At 46.1% G+C, this 24,765-nt stretch overlaps 2 non-coding genes and 2 pseudogenes across 2 annotated transcripts; 2 read left to right on the top strand and 2 right to left on the bottom strand.

The window, feature by feature from the left end:
* Positions 1-207: 207 nt before the first annotated feature.
* Positions 208-326, bottom strand: LOC135529052 (U5 spliceosomal RNA). Its single transcript, XR_010453637.1, has one exon. It is a non-coding gene; the product is annotated as a U5 spliceosomal RNA (small nuclear RNA).
* A 553-nt stretch (positions 327-879) lies between these two features.
* LOC135529045 (U2 spliceosomal RNA) lies at positions 880-1,060 on the bottom strand (annotated as a pseudogene).
* A 7,474-nt stretch (positions 1,061-8,534) lies between these two features.
* Positions 8,535-8,712, top strand: LOC135529032 (U2 spliceosomal RNA; annotated as a pseudogene).
* A 571-nt stretch (positions 8,713-9,283) lies between these two features.
* LOC135529051 (U5 spliceosomal RNA) lies at positions 9,284-9,402 on the top strand. The gene has a single exon (XR_010453636.1). It is a non-coding gene; the product is annotated as a U5 spliceosomal RNA (small nuclear RNA).
* The last annotated feature ends 15,363 nt before the right edge of the window (positions 9,403-24,765 follow it).

Genomic DNA, 24,765 nt, shown 5'->3' with positions numbered 1-24,765 from the left:
CCGGGGGCCTCGACAGAACTCGGCGGGTTTGCAAAAGCCGTCTCCAACCCTTCCTCCCTCCCCAGCCAGCCAGCCAGCCACCCACCCGGCGACAGAAAGAAAGAAAGAAAGAAAGAAAGAAAGGTGTTTTGGGGAAAAAGTCGCTAATGCGTCTTTAAGTCACTATCCTGGCCCACCTCTGTCAATTTCTCTTGAAACAAGATACCGGGCTCTGCAAGAAGCAAAGCCACTCCAAAAATATGTTGAACTCGTGTAACTATTCCTCTCCACGGAAGTCTTTAGTAAAAGGCGAAAGGCTTGTGCGTAATGAAGAGAAACCAGAGTTGTATGGAAGCCAGAGGTCGGGGCCCGAGACGCACTCTGTGCACTCTCGGCCGGGTTCCCGCGGGTGCTCCCGGAACCCACTCTTCCGAGTTTGAGGGCTGTGGATAAAAAGAAGGTCACAGACACAGAGACGACACAGAGACAGACAGAGACAGAGAGAGACAGAGACAGAGAGACACAGAGAGACAGAGACACAGAGACACAGAGAGAGACAGAGAGAGACAGAGAGAGACACACAGAGAGAGAGAGACACACACACACACACACACACACACACACACACACACACACACACACACACACACACACACACACACACTATCCTGGCCCAATTTTTTATTTTTATTTATTTTTATTTTTTTTAACAAAAATGGCGGGAAACGGGGGACCCCATTGAAAAGCGCTTCGCCCTTCTTTCAGTTTGAATGTTTTTTTCCCTTCTCTTCTTCTGCTAGCTAGCTAGCTAACTAGCAACTAGCTAGCTAACTAGCAACTAGCAGCTAGCTGTTTACATAGCTTTGTGAGTTTGTACTTTTCCTTGACAACGGGAGAAGTAAGTGTTGCACCGTTCCCGGAGGTACTGCAATACCGGGTCGATGCGTGGAGCGGACGGAGCAAGCCCCATTTCCGACTCCCTGTTCAAAAAATCCATTTAATATAAGGTCCCCCGATGGGCACGTATCAGATATTAAACTGATAAGAACAGATTTTTTTTAAATTTTTTTACAAAAATAATTTATTACGTTCAATGCCATTCATACTTACAAATCATAATTCTCATTCATACTATATACAATACACCCTCACCAAACACCCAAACAAAAACAAACCTCAGGGGAGCATCAACCCTCCCCGTCATACCTAACCAATACCTGACCGCTTCCCTATCTCCCAGTCCCTAATCTATCCCCTTACATACATTAAGGGAACATTTCGACAATCACCGTATGGTTAGTGAGAAAGTCCCTATTGGAAATGTACGGTCCCTTACTAGACGTCCGAAAACATTTTAGAAATTCGGGGACGGCGTCGGGCCGAGCGGTAGGGCCAGACCTACCGGGAAGTCATCAAATGAACTTTGTCGGACATTCGGTTTTCGTTTAATAAAATAAACAAATTTTAGCCCATTTTTGCGCAATGCCGGAATATCCCACAAGAGGGCATAAGCAATCATATTGCTATTGGACAAAACATCCCGAATCACGACGTGCCATATCTCGGAAACCGAAAATATTTCGAAGCCGAAACTTGGTGAGCGTAGGTTTGGCATTATGGGAAGATGGCCCCGAACAAGATGGCGTCTAGGCCTCAACGGTTTTTGAGTTATGGCCATATTTCTGGGATTAAAGGTCCAAAATGAAAATAGAGAAAATATTTTTTCACTTCACGTCAAAGTCAAGGAGCCTCCGGGGTCAATAAAAAAAAAAATCGGCCATTTATCTATCGTCATTTACATAGAAATCGTACGGTGACCAGATCGTGATGTTCAGATATAGGTGTTTTTTTTTTTCAACGGTTACAGATCCAGTTGCAGGGTGTTCATACGAGTATTTTTAAAATGTGCTGCGGAGCTCTGCGACATTTCTGTGATTTTCTATGATTTTCTGAAATAACACACACTCACTAAACCCTCCATAAATAACTCAGTTCTTAACGTAAAGACTTAAAACTCAGGATTCTGTAAAGGCATACCCCAATGAGGATATGAGTTTATTTATAGCTTCCTGTGCCAACCGGAAGTGCCATAATTGGTGTCTCAGGGGCTGTTTGGAAGGGTTAAAAAAATCAGATCTGTCCAAAACTTCATATGTGTGATTAGACAACCCCCATGAACTGTAAATCAGTCATTTTTCCCAACAGATGTCAAAGAAAAGCTCTCACACACACACACAGCAAGGATGGAGTGACAAAGCGTGGTGTTTAAAGACACAGAGAGCAGGCAATGGCATAAACATAATCCCAAGGCCGTGCCGAGTCCAACGAGGTGCCCCTCTTGACCGTAGCTCGCTCGGTCTGAGCGCAGCGACCATGAGAAAAATAGGCCCACAATGATGCCTGCACCACAATGTCATTGGATTTTGGGTGACAGCGGCGGAACCGTTAGGTTTAGAAGGACAATTCAAACACAGGACTGTTCCTAAGGTCCTCCCGATCTGTGCAAGCCTAACCTTGACTGTGTGGCATTAACCTTTCACAGTTAAAGAAGGTGTTTACATAAAAACAGTGTGCATTGACTTCTCTCCCCATAGGAATACATTGCCTGCTCCCCTAAATACAACCTGGGGTCTTTATGGGTTATGAATTCTGTATGAACCTGTCTTCTATGACATTCCATCAGACCACTATGAGGTCTACCTGTGTCGATTCTAAGCTTCCTGGAGCAACCGGAAGTGGTTAAATTGACCCAAAAGGTATTTGGATGTACATCACCTCGAAAGGTGCCGAGGCCTCTGCATTATTCAACCCTGTGTAGATCAGTCAATTCTCAACTTAAAGACTTAAAACTCAGGATTCCCTAGGTTTCTATGTCAGTCAAGACATGTGTGTATTTATAGCTTCCTGTGCCAACCGGAAGTGCCATAATTGGTGTCTCAGGGGCTGTTTGGAAGGGTTAAAAAAATCAGATCTGTCCAAAACTTCATATGTGTGATTAGACAACCCCCATGAACTGTAAATCAGTCATTTTTCCCATAAAAATTCAAAGGAAAAATAAATCACACAGATACACAACTTGGATGGAGGGACGTATTGGGGTGTGTAGAGACTGACAGTGCCTCCAATAGTTAGCTTTGTTCGAGCTAAAAAAGAACCGTCAGACCTAGAGTTCCGAAACTTTAGAATCCTGTTCTAGACCTCAGGTAGATAGTGCGTGGTGAGTTACGGCGCTCTAGGAGGTTCTCGGACCGAGAAACAGCGTCGAACATTTGCAATGACTTCAATTCATTTTGACCATTACGAAAATGGCGACATTTAGAAATGTCCCAGAGACACAAGACTAGGTGCATTGTGACCGTCTCGGCCCATAGAGACAGAACCCAACATCTCGGTCCGATAGCTCATTCAAGGACCCCGTAGCAAGGCATGGAAAAAGTGGATTTTCAGCACCAATTAGGCTTTTACTCGGACACCAAATGACCTATCGAGCCGAAACTCGGGATTCGGGGTCGCCTCACATAGGACTACACATAATGTCCGAACTGGCCCCGCAGCTAGAAAGTAACTATGTGTTTTATGGTTTTTTAATGTTTTGTACCGAAGGCCTTGTGAATTTTGGGCCAGCTCTGAAGTATGTTATACTTGGCTCCTAAATGAGTTGGGAAAAGTGGGTTTGGTGTCAGTTTGTATCAGTTTGGTGTCAGAATGATATCAAATTGACTGATGGACGGTGACTTGCAGGTGACTCTTGTCCATTAGCAATATGTTTAAGCGGTGAGGTACCATCACCAAAAGCGACATTCTGAAATCAACCCAAACGAGCGATGGAGAGGTACCAGTATCACTGCCCAGACATCCCTATGTCATCGGGCCAGTCAATTTGGCATTCCTGCATGATTTTTATGGCATGACAAATTGGTGATGGTGAATGCCCAGTTAACCATATGGCAAATGCACAGTGACTTTGAAAGAGTGAGAAAAATCACCAAATGGACATTCTGGAATCAACCCTAACGAGTGATGGAGAGGTACCAGAATCACTGCCAAGCCATCCCGAGTTCATCGGGCCAGTCAATTTGGCATTCCTGCACAAATTTTCAGTGACTTTGCAAAAGTAAGGAACATTTGCAATATGTTTAAGCGGTGAGGTACCATCACCAAAAGCGACATTCTGAAATCAACCCAAACGAGCGATGGAGAGGTACCAAAATCACTGCCCAGCCATCCCTATGTCATCGGGCCAGTCAATTTGGCATTCCTGCATGATTTTTATGGCATGACAAATTGGTGATGGTGACTGCCCAGTTAACCATATGGCAAATGCACAGTGACTTTGCAAAAGTGAGAAAACATGACCAAATGGACATTCTGAAATCAACCCTAACGAGTGATGGAGAGGTACCAGAATCACTGCCAAGCCATCCCGAGTTCATCGGGCCAGTCAATTTGGCATTCCTGCACAAATTTTCAGTGACTTTGCAAAAGTAAGGAACATTTGCAATATGTTTTAACAGTGAGGTACCATCACCAAAGCGACATTCTGAAATCAACCCAAACGAGCCATGGAGAGGTACCAGTATCACTGCCCAGCCATCCCGAGGTCATCGGGCCAGTCAATTTGGCATTCCTGCAAAAATTTTCAGTGACTTTGCAAAAGTAAGGAACATTTGCAATATGTTTTAACAGTGAGGTACCATCACCAAAAGTGACATTCTGAAATCAACCCAAACGAGCGATGGAGAGGTACCAAAATCACTGCCCAGCCATCCTGAGGTCATCGGGCCAGTCAATTTGGCATTCCTGCATGATTTTTATGGCATGACAAATTGGTGATGGTGACTGCCCAGTTAACCATATGGCAAATGCACAGTGACTTTGCAAAAGTGAGAAAACATGACCAAATGGACATTCTGAAATCAACACAAACAATGGCATGACCATAGTGTCCAGACTGTGCCGAGTCCAACGAGGTGCCCCGCTTGACCGTAGCTCGCTCGGTCTGAGCGCGCAGCGACCATGAGAAAAATAGGCCCAATATGAAGCCTTCACCAGTACGTCATTTGATTTTGGGTGACAGCGGCGGAACCGTTAGGTTTAGAAAGACAATTCAACCACAGGACTGTTCCTAAGGTCCTCCTGATCTGTCCAAGCCTATCCTTGACCGTGTGACATTAACCCTTCACAGTCAAAAGAAGGTGTTTACATAAAAACAGTGTTCATTGACTTCTCTCCCCATAGGAATATATTGGCTGCTCCACTAAATACAACCTGGAGTCTATATGGGTTATGAATGTTGTATGAACCTGTCTTTGGTACCAGTCCATCAGACCACTATAAGGTCTACCTGTGTCGATTCTAAGCTTCCTGGACCAACCGGAAGTGGTCCAAATCGCCCTAAAAGTGTATACCCATACACTGCCTGCAATTTGATGGACATAGTGCATTGAACCCTGTGTAAATCAGTCAGTTTTCATGGTAAAGACTTAAAACTCAGGATTCTCTAATGGAATACCCCAATGAGGATGTATGTTGAGTTACAGCTTCCTGTGCCAACCGGAAGTGCCATAATTGGTCTCTCATGGGCTGTTTGGAGGGGTTAAAAATATCAGATCTTTCCAAAACTTCATATATATGATTAGGCAACCCCCATGAACTGTAAATCAGTCATTTTTCCCATAAAAATTCAAAGGAAAACTAAATCACACAGATACACAACATGGATGGAGGGACGTATCATTGGGGTGCGTAGAGACTGACAGTGCCTCCAATAGTTAGCTTTGAATGATATCAAATTGACTGATGGACGGTGACTTGCAGGTGACTCTTGTCCATTAGCAATATGTTTAAGCGGTGAGGTACCATCACCAAAAGCGACATTCTGAAATCAAGCCAAACGAGCGATGGAGAGGTTCCAGAATCACTGCCCAGCCATCCCGAGTTCATCGGGCCAGTCAATTTGGCATTCCTGCATGATTTTTATGGCATGACAAATTGGTGATGGTGAATGCCCAGTTAACCATATGGCAAATGCACAGTGACTTTGCAAAAGTGAGAAAACATAAACAAATGGACATGATGAAATCAACACCACGAGTGATTGAAAGGAACAACAATCACTGCCCGGCCATCCCGAGTTCATCAGGCCAGTCAATTTTGCATTTCTGAAGGATTTTTGAGCATGTCAAATTTCTTATGACATTTGGCCCCCACAAAACATATGCCTTATGCACAAGCAAAAAAAAAAAAAACATTATGATAATAAAATATGACTAAAGTATGTTGATACAGTTCTTATACTTGTGTAACTGACACAAAATTCGAAAATTTTTCGAAAAACGGTCCAGAAAGCACTTTTTTAGGGGTGTGTGAAGTTTTTTATGAAATTTAATAATTTTTGACTTTTGACTTCTGACTTCCTATGAAATCATATTGCAGATGGACAAAACACATGCAATATGCGCAAGTAAAAAAAAAAAAAAAATTATGATAATAAAATATGACTAAAGTATGTTGATACAGTTCTTATACGTGTGTAACTGACACAAAATGCGAAAAAATTTCGAAAAACGGTCCAGAAAGCACTTTTTAGGGGTGTGTGAAGTTTTTTATGAAATTTTATAATTTTTGACTTTTGACTTCTGACTTCCTATGAAATCATATTGCAAATGGACAAAACATATGCAATATGCGCAAGTAAAAAAATTAAAAAAATTATGATAATAAAATTGGACAAAAGTATTTTCATACAGTTCTTATACATGTGTAATTGTCAAAAAAAGCGAAAGAATTTCGAAAAACGGTCCAGAAAGCACTTTTTTAAGGGGTGATACGTTTTTTTCAAAAAATTCGTTTTTTCAAAATTTGGCTTTTGGATGTTGACTTGGAGTCCAATATCAATATGAAAAACCATGGTGGAGTGCAATCGCCACCTGTTGGATTTTTGAAGTGTTACAACTGGCAATACCCATATGGCAATAGAAGTAAACTTTGCATGAATCAACGCCGCTTTGGGTGGTATTGGCCAATGTGTACATGGTTTGTCCTATGCCAATAACTTGCCATTCATTTTTGTCCACTACGGGGGTGAATTCCCTTACCATATTGGGGACTTCACCCGAGCGTCGGGAGCGGTTCTGAACCACGCAAAGTCTTCCGTAAAATTTTTCGGAAGATGGCGCGGCAGGACGGATGTGCCCGGGGGGTTATCTCTCTGTGAGGGGGCCCTGAGGATTCTCGGGGTCCATTTTGAGACCTCTGGCTCAGCGACGCTGAACTGGAACATGGGTATCGCAGTGGTACAGAGGAAGCTGGCAATGTGGAAGGCTAGGTCTTTGTCTTTTATGGGCAAGGTCCTGGTCCTAAAGGTGGATGTATTGCCATCTCTTTTGTACTTGGCGTACATCTACCCATTGCCTGCTTGTCTGAGAAGGCCTCTAGTGAGGCTCGTGTTTCAGTTCATGTGGGGTGGCAGGTAGGAGTGGGTCGCCAGGGCTCGCATGCTCTGTCCCATCGGGGAGGGAGGTAGGGGGATACCACATTTCCCCTCAAGCTGGATGCAATTTTTGTTTCGTTCTTGTTGACGGAGCTTGCTCATCCAGTGATACACCCGTCCGGATACCTCCTGCGGGTGTTCTTCTCGTATCAGGCGAGAAGCGTAATGGTGTGGTCTAACACGGGTCCTCGGGCGGAACAGCTGCCGTGGCACTTTGGCCATGCGGCCAAGTGGCTGCGTGCGCACCCCGAGGTTGAAGTTGCCCGAGTAGGTTTAGACCACAGGCACCTGTACGAGGAGGTCAGGCAGGCAGGGAGTCCTGCGCCTGTAGCGGGCATCTCGGAAGTGGTCTGGGAGGGAGTGCAGGCGCGTGGCCTGGACAACAGGCTCAAAGACCTGAATTGGTTGAGCCTCCACAAGTGCTTGCCGGTACGATCCATCATGTACCGGCATAGCTTGGCGCGATCCCCCCACCTGCCCAAGATCCACTTGTGGCAGGGAGGAGACTGTGCGTCATGCCTTTTGGGACTGTGCCTTTGCCGGAGTAGTATGGGCTAGGGCACGGGTGTTGTTGGGATTAGTAAGAGGTGATTTTGTGTTGACGTGGGCAAGGTTAGAGAGAGGTGTAGGGAGAGCGAGAGGTACGGCTAGGGATAGGTTTCTGCTCTGGCTTCTCATAAGTCTCTTTAAACAGGGGCTTTGGGAAGCCAGGCAGAACTTTGTCAAGACAGGGAGAGATTGGGGGGTGGAAGGAATAGTGAGGAGGGTGGAAGGAGATTTGAGAGGGAGGATGAAGAGGGAGGAGAGGAAGTGGGGGCAGCATGCTGCCCGGGAGAGGTGGAAGGGTGGTTTAGGGCTGGGTGTGATTTAGATTAGTAAGGGGATAGAGTATGATGAGGAGATAGGGAAAGGTAGTTTGTAGGATGAAGGGGAGGGATGATGCTCCCCTGATGTTGTTGTTGATGTTTTTGTTTTGGGTCTGTGTTTGTAAAAATATGCCATTGTTTGAATTTGAATAATAATGATGTATTTGTAAAGAATGAATGGTAATGGAACGTAATAAATTATTTTTAAAAAAAAAAAAAAAATCTGTTCTTATCAGTTTAATATCTGATACGTCCCCCATCGGGGGACCTTATATTAAATGGATTTTTTGAACAGGGAGTCGGAAATGGGGCTTGCTCCGTCCGCTCCACGCATCGACCCGGTATTGCAGTACCTCCGGGAACGGTGCAACACTTACTTCTCCCGTTGTCAAGGAAAAGTACAAACTCACAAAGCTATGTAAACAGCTAGCTAGCTGCTAGTTGCTAGTTAGCTAGCTAGTTGCTAATTAGCTAGCTAGCTAGCTAGCAGAAGAAGAGAAGGGAAAAAAACATTCAAACTGAAAGAAGGGCGAAGCGCTTTTCAATGGGGTCCCCCGTTTCCCGCCATTTTTGTTAAAAAAAAAAAAAAAAAAAAAAAAAAAAAAAAAAAAAAAAAAAAAAAAAAATTGGGCCAGGATAGTGTGTGTGTGTGTGTGTGTGTGTGTGTGTGTGTGTGTGTGTCTGTGTGTCTCTCTGTCTCTGTGTGTCTCTCTCTCTCTGTGTCTCTCTGTGTGTCTCTCTCTGTCTCTGTGTGTCTCTGTGTCTCTCTGTGTGTCTCTCTGTCTCTGTGTCTCTGTCTCTCTCTGTCTCTGTGTCGTCTCTGTGTCTGTGACCCTCTTTTTATCCACAGCCCTCAAACTCGGAAGAGTGGGTTCCGGGAGCACCCGCGGGAACCCGGCCGAGAGTGCACAGAGTGCGTCTCGGGCCCCGACCTCTGGCTTCCATACAACTCTGGTTTCTCTTCATTACGCACAAGCCTTTCGCCTTTTACTAAAGACTTCCGTGGAGAGGAATAGTTACACGAGTTCAACATATTTTTGGAGTGGCTTTGCTTCTTGCAGAGCCCGGGATCTTGTTTCAAGAGAAATTGACAGAGGTGGTGGGCCAGGATAGTGACTTAAAGACGCACTGACTGACTGGGTGGGTGGCTGGCTGGCTGGCTGGGGAGGGAGGAAGGGTTGGAGACGGCTTTTGCAAACCCGCCGAGTTCTGTCGAGGCCCCCGGGGGCCCGGCGTTTGCAGGGTTCCATTTGTGGGTTATCGCTTCTCGGCCTTCCGGCTAAGACCAAGCTTGGTACTGCGGTGCCCCAAAGCTCGCCTAGCTGGAAGTCGAAGGCCGGAGGGCGGTAAAAGGTAGTTTTGATTAACTATATCAAATCTCTGGATTTTCTTTGTTTGTTGCGGTGGAATTTTTTTCCCTCCTTTTTTGGGGGTTTTCCTTTTTCTGGAGGAGAGTGTTAGTCTCCTTGCGGAGATGGCGAGGGCTTCGTCAAATGGGTCGGTCCCAGGGACCGGACTTGCTAATACCATACGTTTTTCGTGGAACGAGAAGGAGGTAGAACCTTTTGGACGTGAGGTGTTTGGGAGATCAATCCTGATGGGAGTGCTAAAATTGTCGATCAAGGATGTGTTTTGCCTGCAAGGCAACTCTTTGGATGGGGCGTTTGATGTAGCTTTTTATACAGAAAGCAAGCACGAGGAGATTCTGAAAAAAGTGAGAGCGGTGTCAGATACGAAGCCGATGTGCCATTACTTGGTGAAGAGCTTGGCTAGAAACAATTTCCGGGTCGTCACTGTAAATATGTACAACCCCTATGTCAAGGACGAGGAGGTAAGGGCCTTTCTGGGGAGGTATATGGATAATGTCTCCTCAGGAAGGCCCATCAAGGACTCTTTGGGATTTTGGACGGGGAGGAGAGGGTTTCAGGCCCTCCTCAGGGAGGATCCTAGGGGATTGGGAGGGTACCTTCATCCCCCGGCTATGTTCTCCCTGGGGGCTGATAGGGGGACATTGTACTATGCGCGTCAGCCCCCTTTCTGCAGGCGCTGTATGGCCTACGGACACATCCTGGCCTCGTGCAGCACTAGAAAGTGTAGGTTTTGTGGGTCTGGGGAGCACGAGGCCAAGGACTGCGGCGAGCCGAAGGCGTGCCACGGGTGTGGCTCCACTCAGCACCTGTGGCGCGATTGCCCGGCTCGCCAGAGGTCGTACGCGTCTGCAGTTGGAGGGGGAGCAGGAGCGGGGGATGGGGGAAGAAGAGGGGGGGACGAAGGGCCATCTCGGGCACAGAGGGCTGGACCGGAGGAGAAGAAAAAGAAGGAAGAGGAGAAAGGAGCGACAATGGAAGGAGAGAGGAAGAGAGGAGAGGCGGGAGAAGGAAAGAAGAAGGGAGTGGAAGGACGTGATGGATCAACGGGGGTGGTGGGGGTGGGGGGTGGGGTGCCTGTGGAAGGACCTGTGGGGGGGGAGGGGGTGATGGGGGAAGGGCCTGTGGGGGGGGAGGGGGTGCCTGTGGCAGGACCTGTGGGGGAGGAGGGGGTGCCTGTGGCAGGACCTGTGGGGGAGGAGGAGGGGGGGGTAAAGGATTGGGGAGACAGTATGTCGAGCTTCCTGGTGGAAGAGATGAGGGAAATGGTGGAGGAGCTAGCGGGGAAGAAGGGTGTCTCCCCGCTACCTCCTACACCAAAAAAAGGGAAAAAAGAAAAGAAGCGGAAGCATTTGGGAGGCTTGGCAGATGGGGAGGGGGGAGTAGAGGGGGAGGGGGGAGCTAAAAGAGGGATGGGGGAGGGTAATGCGTTTTTGACCTCTCTCTTCTCCTCAGCCCCAGTTTTGGTGGTGGAAGGCGGGATCCAGGAGATGGATCAGGGCTGTTTGTCTGGGGGGGAATCCCAGCTCCTGTTTGAGGAGATGGGGTCCCCTACACTCAGACAAACAGCCTGCGGGGAGAGTGTTGGTGGAGGACCCGGGATGCAGGGCACTCCAAGACCTAACACCTTGCCTGCATCCTGGGTCGGAGAGATGGAGGAGAACGGGGGGACGTCAGGAGAGGAGGGGACGTCCCCGCCGGTAGAGAAGGACCAGGGGAGCATCGGGTGAGTCTCCTGTTTTTCTTTGGGTTTTGGGTTTTATAGTGGTTATTGTTAAATAATTAATATGTCTGTTTTTTTCTTAGTTTAAATGTTCGTGGGTTAAGGGATTTTGTTAAAAGGAGGGCGGTATTTTGTTTTTAGAGGGGGTGGGTTTTGATGTTTGTTTTTTGCAGGAGGTTCACCTGAGGGATGGAGGGGATGTGGAAAGGTTTAGGAGGGAGTGGGATAAGGGCTATTCGTTGTGGGGCATAGGAGGGGTGCACTCAACAGGGGTAGGGATATTGTTTGGGAATAGGGAGGTTAGAGTAGAGAGCACTTTTGTAGTAATACAGGGGAGAGTTTTGGGAGTAGACATCACATATAGGGATGTTAGATATAGGTTATTTGGGGTGTATGGGCCACAGGCGGCGGCAGACAGGAGGGAGATGGTGGACTGTCTGGCGCCCCTGTGTGTTACAAATAGGCACTTGGTGATAGGGGGTGATTTTAATATAGATTTAGGGATAGGGGGGGATAGTAGTGCAGGAGCCATCACCGGGCTAATGGCTTGCCATGGTCTGGTTGATGGCGGCCTGCACACTACTCCGGCAATGGTCGGTCCTACATGGCGCAACTCCAGGGGGGTTGCGCGGAGGCTCGACTACATCTTTGTATCCAGGTCTTTGGGTCAGTTGTCTGGACGCCTGTTGCCTGTGTTCTTTTCGGACCACGACGGGGTGTTCCTGCAGGTGGGGTCGCCAGTCTGCCTCTTCGGTAGGGGGTACTGGAAGTTAGATCGGGATGTGCTGGAGGAGCAGGCTTTCGTTGACGCCTTTTTTGGTTTCTTTCGAAGGCTTGATGGACTCCGGTCCATGTGCGAGGGGGTGTTAGAGTGGTGGGATTTGGTTAAGGTAAGGATTAGGGCCTTTATAATAGGATATTGTAAGAGGAAGAAAAGGGAGGAAAGGAGGGAGGGGGATCGTATCCAAAGGTTAATAGAACTCGAGTACGAGGCAGGCAACCTCGGCGGGTCTATTGACTGGGAGAGATTCTCAGCCCTGAAGGCGCAGCTCAGGGAGCTGCAGGAGCGGAATGCTCGAGCTTTCCTGGAGCGTGCGCATAGTGGCTTTTTAGAACATAATGAGACTTGTTCCGCTATGTTCTTTAAGTCGGTTAGGGCCAGGCAGAGTAAGAAGGTAATGAATGGAGTTAGAAAAGAAGATGGTAGTATAGTTAGAAAACCAGAGGAAATGGTCAGGGTGACAACTGATCATTTCCGAGGGTTTTTTAAAGAAAGGGAGATAGATGTAGAGCAGGGAAACGTGTTTTTAGAACACTTGTCCCGGCGGCTGCCGGAGGACATTAGAGAAGCGATGGAGGCTCAGATCTCCCTTGAAGAGGTTGAGAGCGCCCTCAGGAGGATGGGAAAAGGGAAGGTACCTGGGATGGATGGGCTGCCGGCCGAGTTTTACCTCAAGTTTTGGGGGATACTCGGACCGGTGGTCCTCGAAGTCTTGGAGGCCATCCTTGAGACGGGAGTCCCGGGTGGATCAATGGCCGTCGGTGTGCTGTCACTTCTTTACAAGAAGGGGGACGCCACAGACCTTGGCAACTGGCGGCCATTGACCATGCTGTGTGTAGACTACAAGTTGCTTGCAAAGGTCCTAGCGGATCGGTTGCGCACAGCCCTTCCCTACGTCGTCCATGAGGATCAGACGTGCGGGGTAGAGGGTCGCTCTATCAGGTGGAACCTGCAGTTGGTCAGGGACTCCATCGCTTGGGTAGAAGATAGAGGGCTGCCTTTAATGGTAGCAGCGCTAGATCAGGCGAAAGCCTTTGATCGCGTGAATAGATCCTTTCTTTACAGGGTGTTAGGTAGGTTAGGTTTTGGGGAGAAGTTTATAGGATGGATCCGTACTTTATATGTCGGAGCGGGGTGCCGGGTTAGCGTAAACGGTCACTTGGGTGACGTTTTTGACCTCTCGTCAGGGGTCAGGCAGGGATGCCCGCTCTCGGCTCTCCTCTTCGTTCTGTACATGGAGCCTCTGGGGGCTGCCATTAGGGCAGACACAGGGGTGGAGGGCTTGTTGATCCCTGGAAGCGGTGGTTTGCGTGTTAAGTTGACGCAGTACGCCGATGACACTTCCTTGCTGCTTTGCAAGGACTCGTGCCTGACAAGGTCCCTTGCCATATTGGGGACTTCACCCGAGCGTCGGGGGCGGTTCTGAACCACGCAAAGTCTTCCGTTAAAGTTTTTCGGAAGATGGCGCGGCAGGACGGATGTGCCCGGGGGGTTATCTCTCTGTGAGGGGGCCCTGAGGATTCTCGGGGTCCATTTTGAGACCTCTGGCTCAGCGACGCTGAACTGGAACATGGGTATCGCAGTGGTACAGAGGAAGCTGGCAATGTGGAAGGCTAGGTCTTTGTCTTTTATGGGCAAGGTCCTGGTCCTAAAGGTGGATGTATTGCCATCTCTTTTGTATTTGGCGTACATCTACCCATTGCCTGCTTGTCTGAGAAGGCCTCTAGTGAGGCTCGTGTTTCAGTTCATGTGGGGTGGCAGGTACGAGTGGGTCGCCAGGGCTCGCATGCTCTGTCCCATCGGGGAGGGAGGTAGGGGGATACCACATTTCCCCCTCAAGCTGGATGCAATTTTTGTTTCGTTCTTGTTGACGGAGCTTGCTCATCCAGTGATACACCCGTCCGGTTACCTCCTGCGGGTGTTCTTCTCGTATCAGGCGAGAAGCGTAATGGTGTGGTCTAACACGGGTCCTCGGGCGGAACAGCTGCCGTGGCACTTTGGCCATGCGGCCAAGTGGCTGCGTGCGCACCCCGAGGTTGAAGTTGCCCGAGTAGGTTTAGACCACAGGCACCTGTACGAGGAGGTCAGGCAGGCAGGGAGTCCTGCGCCTGTAGCGGGCATCTCGGAAGTGGTCTGGGAGGGAGTGCAGGCGCGTGGCCTGGACAACAGGCTCAAGGACCTGAATTGGTTGAGCCTCCACAAGTGCTTGCCGGTACGATCCATCATGTACCGGCATAGCTTGGCGCGATCCCCCACCTGTCCAAGACCCACTTGTGGCAGGGAGGAGACTGTGCGCCATGTCTTTTGGGACTGTGCCTTTGCCGGAGTGGTATGGGCTAGGGCACGGGTGTTGATAGGTTTGGTTAGGAATGATTTTGTTGTGACATGGGCTAGGTTAGAGAGAGGTGTAGGGAGAGCGAGGGGAACGGATAGGGACAGGTTTTTGCTCTGGCTTCTCATGAGTCTCTTTTAACCTCTTGAAACTCCCCATCCCGGATCCGGGATTGTGACTAAGCCTCAGGCTCATTAGCATAACGCATAGTTAACGATTTCTGAAAATGCAAATAAAATTAAAATAATGCGTTTGCTCACGGGAGAGGTGGAAGGGGGATTAGCCTTTTCTTAACAACACTGTCATCTCAGAGTTTTCAAAATATGCTTTTGAACCATGGAAATTGACTAATTTGTGTAAGATATGCAAAGCTAGCATAGCATTTTGATGTAGCATGTAGCACATGCAACATTTTCACAAAAGCCAGATAACCAAATAAATAAAATCATTTACCTTTGAAGAGCTTCTGATGTTTTCAATGAGGAGACTCCCAGCCACATACCAAATGCGCAGTGTTTCCTGAAAAAGCGTCTGTTTAGGAGAAATCGTTCCGCTTTTTTTACAATTACACCTGTATAAGAACTGTATGAAAATACTTTTGTCACCTACAACGTGAATTTTTTTCCGGATTTACATAATATGACCGAAACATGGCATATGTTTTGAATCATTTGCAAGGTATTTTTTCACGTATCTCTTCATTGACATGCAGTTCTTGGAAATTGCTTCTTCTCTGTGCCCCATGGAAAAATACTGGCAGGTGACGTTTTGCGCACCAATTTCGGCGCATTTTGTGTCAGTTACGGACACGTGGTAAAATGTATCTCTTATGGTCAATCTTTATCTGCCTACAAATACGTCACAATGCTGCAGACACCTTGGGAATTGCGACAGAAATTGCAGACTCATTCCTCTTGCGTTCACAGCCATATAAGGAGATCATGAAAGACAGAGCCTCAACTTGTCATTTCCTGGATGCCAAGTCATCTTGAATTTTGTCAGCTCACGTTAAAGGTATCAACACGTCATATTTTATTATCATAAAAGATTTTGTATTTCTGGACAAGGCATAGAGTGTTTTCTTAAGAAATTTGACATGTAAAAATTATATGCAAAATGTGGCATCTGATTTCGGGATGGACAAAATATCTTGTTTAATCACGTGGAACGATTTTCTTCCAAAAATGAAATAGCGCCACCATTGTAAGAGGTTAAAAGGGACTGTGGGAAGCCAGGCAGAATTTAGTTAAGACAGGGAGAATTGGGGGTGGAAGGGATAGTGAGGAGGGTGGAAAGTGATTTGAGGGGGAGGATGGGGAGGAGAGGAAGTGGGGGCAGCATGCGGCACGGGAGAGGTGGAAGGGGGACTAGGGCTGGGAGTGTTAGATTTGTAAGGGATTTCACCCACGTAGTGGACAAAAATGAATGGCAAGTTATTGGCATTGGCCAAACCATGCACACATTGGCCAATACCACCCAAAGCGGCGTTGATTCATGCAAAGTTTACTGCTATTGCCATATGGGTATTGCCAGTTGTAACACTTCAAAAATCCAACAGGTGGCGATTGATTCCACCATGGTTTTTCATATTGGTATTGGACTCACTTTTCAACATCCAAAAGCCAACTTTTGAAAAAACCAATTTTTTGCTATAAAAAACGGAATGCCTTAAAAAAGTGCTTTCTGGACCGATTTTTCGAAATTCTTTCGTGATTTTTGACAATTCACATGTATAAGAACTGTATGAAAATACTTTTGTCCAATTTTATTAACATAATTTTTTTAATTTTTTACTTGCGCATATTGCATATGTTTTGTCCATTTGCAATATGATTTCATAGGAAGTCAGAAGTCAAAAGTCAAAAATTCTTAAATTTCATAAAAAACTTCACACACCCCTAAAAAAGTGCTTTCTGGAAAGTTTTTCGAAATTTTTGCAGGAATTTTGTGTCAGTTACACACGTATAAGAACTGTATCAACAGTGATTCTGTACCTCTCATACTTTAGTCATATTTTATTATTATAATGTTTTTGTGTTTTTTTTTGCTTGTGCATAAGGCATATGTTTTGTGGGGGCCAAATGTCATAAGAAATTTGACATGCTCAAAAATCCTTCAGAAATGCAAAATTGACTGGCCTGATGAACTCGGGATGGCCGGGCAGTGATTTTGTTCCTTTCAATCACTCGTGGTGTTGATTTCATCATGTCCATTTGTTTATGTTTTCTCACTTTTGCAAAGTCACTGTGCATTTGCCATATGGTTAACTGGGCATTCACCATCACCAATTTGTCATGCCATAAAAATCATGCAGGAATGCCAAATTGACTGGCCCGATGAACTCGGGATGGCTGGGCAGTGATTCTGGTACCTCTCCATGGCTCGTTTGGGTTGATTTCAGAATGTCGCTTTTGGTGATGGTACCTCACTGTTAAAACATATTGCAAATGTTCCTTACTTTTGCAAAGTCACTGAAAATTTGTGCAGGAATGCCAAATTGACACTGGCCCGATGACCTCGGGATGGCTGGGCAGTGATTCTGGTACCTCTCCATCACTCGTTTGGGTTGATTTCAGAATGTCCATTTGGTCATGTTTTCTCACTTTTGCAAAGTCACTGTGCATTTGCCATATGGTTAACTGGGCAGTCACCATCACCAATTTGTCATGCCATAAAAATCATGCAGGAATGCCAAATTGACTGGCCCGATGACCTCGGGATGGCTGGGCAGTGATACTGGTACCTCTCCATGGCTCTTTTGGGTTGATTTCAGAATGTCGCTTTTGGTGATGGTACCTCACTGTTAAAACATATTGCAAATGTTCCTTACTTTTGCAAAGTCACTGAAAATTTGTGCAGGAATGCCAAATTGACTGGCCCGATGAACTCGGGATGGCTTGGCAGTGATTCTGGTACCTCTCCATCACTCGTTAGGGTCGATTCCAGAATGTCCATTTGGTGATTTTTCTCACTTTTGCAAAGTCACTGTGCATTTGCCATATGGTTAACTGGGCAGTCACCATCACCAATTTGTCATGCCATAAAAATCATGCAGGAATGCCAAATTGACTGGCCCGATGACCTCGGGATGGCTGGGCAGTGATTCTGGTACCTCTCCATGGCTCGTTTGGGTTGATTTCAGAATGTCGCTTTTGGTGATGGTACCTCACTGTTAAAACATATTGCAAATGTTCCTTACTTTTGCAAAGTCACTGAAAATTTTTGCAGGAATGCCAAATTGACTGGCCCGATGACCTCGGGATGGCTGGGCAGTGATACTGGTACCTCTCCATGGCTCGTTTGGGTTGATTTCAGAATGTCCATTTGGTGATTTTTCTCACTGTTAAAACATATTGCAAATGTTCACTTGCTTTTGCAAAGTCACAAAAAATTCTTGCAGGAATGCCAAATTGACTGGCCCGATGACCTCGGAATGGCTGGGCAGTGATACTGGTACCTCTCCATGGCTCGTTTGGGTTGATTTCAGAATGTCGCTTTTGGTGATGGTACCTCACTGTTAAAACATATTGCAAATGTTCCTTACTTTTGCAAAGTCACTGAAAATTTTTGCAGGAATGCCAAATTGACTGGCCCGATGACCTCGGGATGGCTGGGCAGTGATACTGGTACCTCTCCATGGCTCGTTTGGGTTGATTTCAGAATGTCGCATTTTTGGTGATGGTACCTCACTGTTAAAACATATTGCAAATGTTCCTTACTTTTGCAAAGTCACTATAAAAATTTTGCAGGAATGCCAAATTGACTGGCCCGATGAAGTCGGGATGGCTTGGCAGTGATTCTGGTACCTCTCCATCACTCGTTAGGGTTGATTTCAGAATGTCCATTTGGTCATGTTTTCTCACTTTTGCAAAGTCACTGTGCATTTGCCATATGGTTAACTGGGCAGTCACCATCACCAATTTGTCATGCCATAAAAATCATGCAGGAATGCCAAATTGACTGGCCCGATGACCTCAGGATGGCTGGGCAGTGATTTTGGTACCTCTCCATGGCTCGTTTGGGTTGATTTCAGAATGTCGCTTTTGGTGATGGTACCTCACTGTTAAAACATATTGCAAATGTTCCTTACTTTTGCAAAGTCACTGAAAATTTGTGCAGGAATGCCAAATTGACTGGCCCGATGACCTCGGGATGTCTGGGCAGTGATTATGGTACCTCTCCATCGCTCGTTAGGGTTGATTTCAGAATGTCCATTTGGTGATTTTTCTCACTCTTTCAAAGTCACTGTGCATTTGCCATATGGTTAACTGGGCAGTCACCATCACCAATTTGTCATGCCATAAAAATCATGCAGGAATGCCAAATTGACTGGCCCGATGACCTCAGGATGGCTGGGCAGTGATACTGGTACCTCTCCATGGCTCGTTTGGGTTGATTTCAGAATGTCGCTTTTGGTGATGGTACCTCACTGTTAAAACATATTGCAAATGTTCCTTACTTTTGCAAAGTCACTGAAAATTTTGCAGGAATGCCAAATTGACTGGCCCGATGACCTCGGGATGGCTTGGCAGTGATTCTGGTACCTCTCCATCACTCGTTTGGGTTGATTCCAGAATGTCCATTTGGTGATTTTTCTCACTCTTTCAAAGTCACTGTGCATTTGCCATATGGTTAACTGGGCAGTCACCATCACCAATTTGTCATGCCATAAAAATCATGCAGGAATGCCAAATTGACTGGCCCGATGACCTCGGGATGTCTGGGCAGTGATACTGGTACCTCTCCATCGCTCGTTTGGGTTGATTTCAGAATGTCGCTTTTGGTGATGGTACCTCACCGCTTAAACATATTGCTAATGGACAAGAGTCACCTGCAAGTCACTGTCCATCAGTCAATTTGATATCATTCAAAGCTAACTATTGGAGGCACTGTCAGTCTCTACGCACCCCAATGATACGTCCCTCCATCCATGTTGTGTATCTGTGTGATTTAGTTTTCCTTTGAATTTTTATGGGAAAAATGACTGATTTACAGTTCATGGGGTTGCCTAATCATATATATGAAGTTTTGGAAAGATCTGATATTTTTAACCCCTCCAAACAGCCCATGAGAGACCAATTATGGCACTTCCGGTTGGCACAGGAAGCTGTAACTCAACATACATCCTCATTGGGCTATTCCATTAGAGAATCCTGAGTTTTAAGTCTTTACCATTAAAACTGACTGATTTACACAGGGTTCAATGCACTATGTCCATCAAATTGCAGGCAGTGTATGGGTATACACTTTTAGGGCGATTTGGACCACTTCCGGTTGGTCCAGGAAGCTTAGAATCGACACAGGTAGACCTTATAGTGGTCTGATGGACTGGTACCAAAGACAGGTTCATACAACATTCATAACCCATATAGACTCCAGGTTGTATTTAGTGGAGCAGCCAATATATTCCTATGGGGAGAGAAGTCAATGAACACAGTTTTTATGTAAACACCTTCTTTTGACTGTGAAGGGTTAATGTCACACGGTCAAGGATAGGTTTGGACAGATCAGGAGGACCTTAGGAACAGTCCTGTGGTTGAATTGTCTTTCTAAACCTAACGGTTCCGCCGCTGTCACCCAAAATCAAATGACGTACTGGTGAAGGCTTCATATTGGGCCTATTTTTCTCATGGTCGCCGCGCTCAGACCGAGCGAGCTACGGTCAAGCGGGGCACCTCGTTGGACTCGGCATAGTCTGGACACTATGGTCATGCCATTGTTTGTGTTGATTTCAGAATGTCCATTTGGTCATGTTTTCTCACTTTTGCAAAGTCACTGTGCATTTGCCATATGGTTAACTGGGCAGTCACCATCACCAATTTGTCATGCCATAAAAATCATGCAGGAATGCCAAATTGACTGGCCCGATGACCTCAGGATGGCTGGGCAGTGATTTTGGTACCTCTCCATCGCTCGTTTGGGTTGATTTCAGAATGTCGCTTTTGGTGATGGTACCTCACTGTTAAAACATATTGCAAATGTTCCTTACTTTTTCAAAGTCACTGAAAATTTTTGCAGGAATGCCAAATTGACTGGCCCGATGAACTCGGGATGGCTGGGCAGTGATACTGGTACCTCTCCATGGCTCGTTTGGGTTGATTTCAGAATGTCGCTTTTGGTGATGGTACCTCACTGTTAAAACATATTGCAAATGTTCCTTACTTTTGCAAAGTCACTGAAAATTTTTGCAGGAATGCCAAATTGACTGGCCCGATGACCTCGGGATGGCTGGGCAGTGATACTGGTACCTCTCCATGGCTCGTTTGGGTTGATTTCAGAATGTCGCTTTTGGTGATGGTACCTCACTGTTAAAACATATTGCAAATGTTCCTTACTTTTTCAAAGTCACTGAAAATTTTGCAGGAATGCCAAATTGACTGGCCCGATGACCTCGGGATGGCTGGGCAGTGATACTGGTACCTCTCCATGGCTCGTTTGGGTTGATTTCAGAATGTCGCTTTTGGTGATGGTACCTCACTGTTAAAACATATTGCAAATGTTCTACTTACTTTTGCAAAGTCACTGAAAATTTTTGCAGGAATGCCAAATTGACTGGCCCGATGACCTCGGGATGTCTGGGCAGTGATACTGGTACCTCTCCATCGCTCGTTTGGGTTGATTTCAGAATGTCGCTTTTGGTGATGGTACCTCACCGCTTAAACATATTGCTAATGGACAAGAGTCACCTGCAAGTCACTGTCCATCAGTCAATTTGATATCATTCAAAGCTAACTATTGGAGGCACTGTCAGTCTCTACGCACCCCAATGATACGTCCCTCCATCCATGTTGTGTATCTGTGTGATTTAGTTTTCCTTTGAATTTTTATGGGAAAATGACTGATTTACAGTTCATGGGGGTTGCCTAATCATATATATGAAGTTTTGGAAAGATCTGATATTTTTAACCCTCCAAACAGCCCATGAGACACCAATTATGGCACTTCCGGTTGGCACAGGAAGCTGTAACTCAACTTACATCCTCATTGGGCTATTCCATTAGAGAATCCTGAGTTTTAAGTCTTTACCATGAAAACTGACTGATTTACACAGGGTTCAATGCACTATGTCCATCAAATTGCAGGCAGTGTATGGGTACACACTTTTAGGGCGATTTGGACCACTTCCGGTTGGTCCAGGAAGCTTAGAATCGACACAGGTAGACCTTATAGTGGTCTGATGGACTGGTACCAAAGACAGGTTCATACAACATTCATAACCCATATAGACTCCAGGTTGTATTTAGTGGAGCAGCCAATATATTCCTATGGGGAGAGAAGTCAATGAACACTGTTTTTATGTAAACACCTTCTTTTGACTGTGAAGGGTTAATGTCACACGGTCAAGGATAGGCTTGGACAGATCAGGAGGACCTTAGGAACAGTCCTGTGGTTGAATTGTCTTTCTAAACCTAACGGTTCCGCCGCTGTCACCCAAAATCAAATGACGTACTGGTGAAGGCTTCATATTGGGCCTATTTTTCTCATGGTCGCCGCGCTCAGACCGAGCGAGCTACGGTCAGCGGGGCACCTCGTTGGACTCGGAACAGTCTGGACACTATGGTCATGCCATTGTTTGTGTTGATTTCAGAATGTCCATTTGGTCATGTTTTCTCACTTTTGCAAAGTCACTGTGCATTTGCCATATGGTTAACTGGGCAGTCACCATCACCAATTTGTCATGCCATAAAAATCATGCAGGAATGCCAAATTGACTGGCCCGATGACATAGGGATGTCTGGGCAGTGATACTGGTACCTCTCCATGGCTCGTTTGGGTTGATTTCAGAATGTCGCTTTTGGTGATGGTACCTCACTGTTAAAACATATTGCAAATGTTCCTTACTTTTGCAAAGTCACTGAAAAATTTTGCAGGAATGCCAAATTGACTGGCCCGATGACCTCGGGATGGCTGGGCAGTGATACTGGTACCTCTCCATGGCTCGTTTGGGTTGATTTCAGAATGTCGCTTTTGGTGATGGTACCTCACTGTTAAAACATATTGCAAATGTTCCTTACTTTTGCAAAGTCACTGAAAATTTTTGCAGGAATGCCAAATTGACTGGCCCGATGACCTCGGGATGGCTGGGCAGTGATTCTGGTACCTCTCCATCACTCGTTTGGGTTGATTTCAGAATGTCCATTTGGTGATGTTTTCTCACTTTTGCAAAGTCACTGTGCATTTGCCATATGGTTAACTGGGCAGTCACCATCACCAATTTGTCATGCCATAAAAATCATGCAGGAATGCCAAATTGACTGGCCCGATGACCTCAGGATGGCTGGGCAGTGATTTTGGTACCTCTCCATCGCTCGTTTGGGTTGATTTCAGAATGTCGCTTTTGGTGATGGTACCTCACTGTTAAAACATATTGCAAATGTTCCTTACTTTTGCAAAGTCACTGAAAATTTTTGCAGGAATGCCAAATTGACTGGCCCGATGAAGTCGGGATGGCTTGGCAGTGATTCTGGTACCTCTCCATCACGCTCGTTTGGGCTGATTTCAGAATGTCCATTTGGTGATTTTTCTCACTCTTTCAAAGTCACTGTGCATTTGCCATATGGTTAACTGGGCAGTCACCATCACCAATTTGTCATGCTATAAAAATCATGCAGGAATGCCAAATTGACTGGCCCGATGACCTCGGGATGTCTGGGCAGTGATACTGGTACCTCTCCATCGCTCGTTTGGGTTGATTTCAGAATGTCGCTTTTGGTGATGGTACCTCACCGCTTAAACATATTGCTAATGGACAAGAGTCACCTGCAAGTCACTGTCCATCAGTCAATTTGATATCATTCAAAGCTAACTATTGGAGGCACTGTCAGTCTCTACGCACCCCAATGATACGTCCCTCCATCCATGTTGTGTATCTGTGTGATTTAGTTTTCCTTTGAATTTTTATGGGAAAAATGACTGATTTACAGTTCATGGGGGTTGCCTAATCATATATATGAAGTTTTGGAAAGATCTGATATTTTTAACCCCTCCAAACAGCCCATGAGACACCAATTATGGCACTTCCGGTTGGCACAGGAAGCTGTAACTCAACATACATCCTCATTGGGCTATTCCATTAGAGAATCCTGAGTTTTAAGTCTTTACCATGAAAACTGACTGATTTACACAGGGTTCAATGCACTATGTCCATCAAATTGCAGGCAGTGTATGGGTATACACTTTTAGGGCGATTTGGACCACTTCCGGTTGGTCCAGGAAGCTTAGAATCGACACAGGTAGACCTTATAGTGGTCTGATGGACTGGTACCAAAGACAGGTTCATACAACATTCATAACCCATATAGACTCCAGGTTGTATTTAGTGGAGCAGCCAATATATTCCTATGGGGAGAGAAGTCAATGAACACTGTTTTTATGTAAACACCTTCTTTTGACTGTGAAGGGTTAATGTCACACGGTCAAGGATAGGCTTGGACAGATCAGGAGGACCTTAGGAACAGTCCTGTGGTTGAATTGTCTTTCTAAACCTAACGGTTCCGCCGCTGTCACCCAAAATCAAATGACGTACTGGTGAAGGCTTCATATTGGGCCTATTTTTCTCATGGTCGCCGCGCTCAGACCGAGCGAGCTACGGTCAAGCGGGGCACCTCGTTGGACTCGGCACAGTCTGGACACTATGGTCATGCCATTGTTTGTGTTGATTTCAGAATGTCCATTTGGTCATGTTTTCTCACTTTTGCAAAGTCACTGTGCATTTGCCATATGGTTAACTGGGCAGTCACCATCACCAATTTGTCATGCCATAAAAATCATGCAGGAATGCCAAATTGACTGGCCCGATGACATAGGGATGTCTGGGCAGTGATACTGGTACCTCTCCATGGCTCGTTTGGGTTGATTTCAGAATGTCGCTTTTGGTGATGGTACCTCACTGTTAAAACATATTGCAAATGTTCCTTACTTTTGCAAAGTCACTGAAAATTTTGCAGGAATGCCAAATTGACTGGCCCGATGACCTCGGGATGGCTGGGCAGTGATACTGGTACCTCTCCATGGCTCGTTTGGGTTGATTTCAGAATGTCGCTTTTGGTGATGGTACCTCACTGTTAAAACATATTGCAAATGTTCCTTACTTTTGCAAAGTCACTGAAAATTTTTGCAGGAATGCCAAATTGACTGGCCCGATGACCTCGGGATGGCTTGGCAGTGATTCTGGTACCTCTCCATCACTCGTTTGGGTTGATTTCAGAATGTCCATTTGGTGATG

Source organism: Oncorhynchus masou, unplaced genomic scaffold (assembly GCF_036934945.1).
Source record: "Oncorhynchus masou masou isolate Uvic2021 unplaced genomic scaffold, UVic_Omas_1.1 unplaced_scaffold_1082, whole genome shotgun sequence".
Classification (NCBI taxonomy): Eukaryota; Metazoa; Chordata; class Actinopteri; order Salmoniformes; family Salmonidae; genus Oncorhynchus; species Oncorhynchus masou.
Note: the sequence above shows the minus strand (reverse complement) of the source record. Positions and strands in the feature narration are given on the sequence as shown.